We start from the raw sequence: 1353 nt of genomic DNA, 5'->3' as shown, positions 1-1353 counted from the left end.
AGTACCACGACCCCTTCTAAACCCAGCCTGGACTTCTGGTAGTTCTCTGTTGATGTGCTGTTATTGGTAGGAAATGTTAAAGTTAGTGAAGATTTTCATCACTATACACATTTGAATGTTAATGGAATGATGAAAAAATTTGGAATTACACGGCAACAAGCTTGAGAAATTATACGTAGATGTCCTCAATGTGGTCCCATTAATTTACCACCCTGTGAAAAAGGAGTTAATCCTAGAGGTGATAGATAAAATGTATTATGGCAAATGGATGTTACTCATATTCCATCATTTGGGAAGTTATAATATGTTCATCATACTATTGATACTTTTTCAGGTTTTCAATGTGCTACAGCTTTACCAGGAGAAAAATCAGAGTATGTCATCCAATATTTAATTGAAACTTTTAATGTGATGGGCCTTCCATCAAGTATTAAAACTGATAATGCTCCTGCTTATAATTCTAAGAAAACACAAGAGTTTCTTAAGAAATGGAACATCATTCATATTACTGTTATTCCATATAACCCCCAAGGACAAGCTATAATAGAAAGGGCTAATTTGACTTTACAAACTATGTTGAAAAAACATAAGGGGGGAGATGGGATATCATCTCCTCGAACTATTTTACAAAAAGCCTTATTTACTTTAAATTTTTTAAATGCTAATGAAAAAGGAGAAACTCCAGCTGAAAGACACTAGGTATTACAATCCTCTAAAGAATTGAATCAGCCTATATATTATAAAGAACCTCTAACTAATGAATGGAAAAAGGGATTTGTTATTAGGTGGGGGTGAGAATTTGCTTATATCTCTCTACAGGATCAGAACTGCTGTGGGTGCCCTCCAGAAACGTGAAACCCCGAGATGAGTCAAAAAAGGCCACACTTTGACGAGGACGAAGCTGCAGAATGGCAGATAATACCAGCTATTGGGCACATGTTTTTAATACTCTCTTGTTAAACGTTGTTCATTGGCTTTATAAAGTTTTGGGTAATAATATATCTCTCCAGTAGATGTTTCAAGGATATAGTTTTCATGGAGATCAGTAACAACTTCAGATTATCCTGATACTCCTCCCTGTCAGTTGCTTCCTTTATCTTTCTTAGAGAATGGATCCATTGGAGACAGTGTTAAATAGAGCAAAGACGAGTTTTAATTAATACTTCCTATGGAAGCGTCATTAATTGGAGCCTTGTTGGTTCCGCTCGTCAGCACAAAAACATCAAAATTTTAAGTTAGAGTAAGGAAGGCAATTGATTTATAACTACTTATTCTAAAAAAACTATCTCATGGCATGGAGGAGGAATAGTGGAACTGTATCCACATTTACAGCATTCTTACCAAAATAATTTA

This window comes from Elephantulus edwardii, unplaced genomic scaffold, assembly GCF_000299155.1.
Source record: "Elephantulus edwardii isolate Elephantulus edwardi_28Jun2011 unplaced genomic scaffold, EleEdw1.0 scaffold00292, whole genome shotgun sequence".
In the NCBI taxonomy this organism is placed as follows: domain Eukaryota; kingdom Metazoa; phylum Chordata; class Mammalia; order Macroscelidea; family Macroscelididae; genus Elephantulus; species Elephantulus edwardii.
This window is presented reverse-complemented; position numbering follows the sequence as displayed.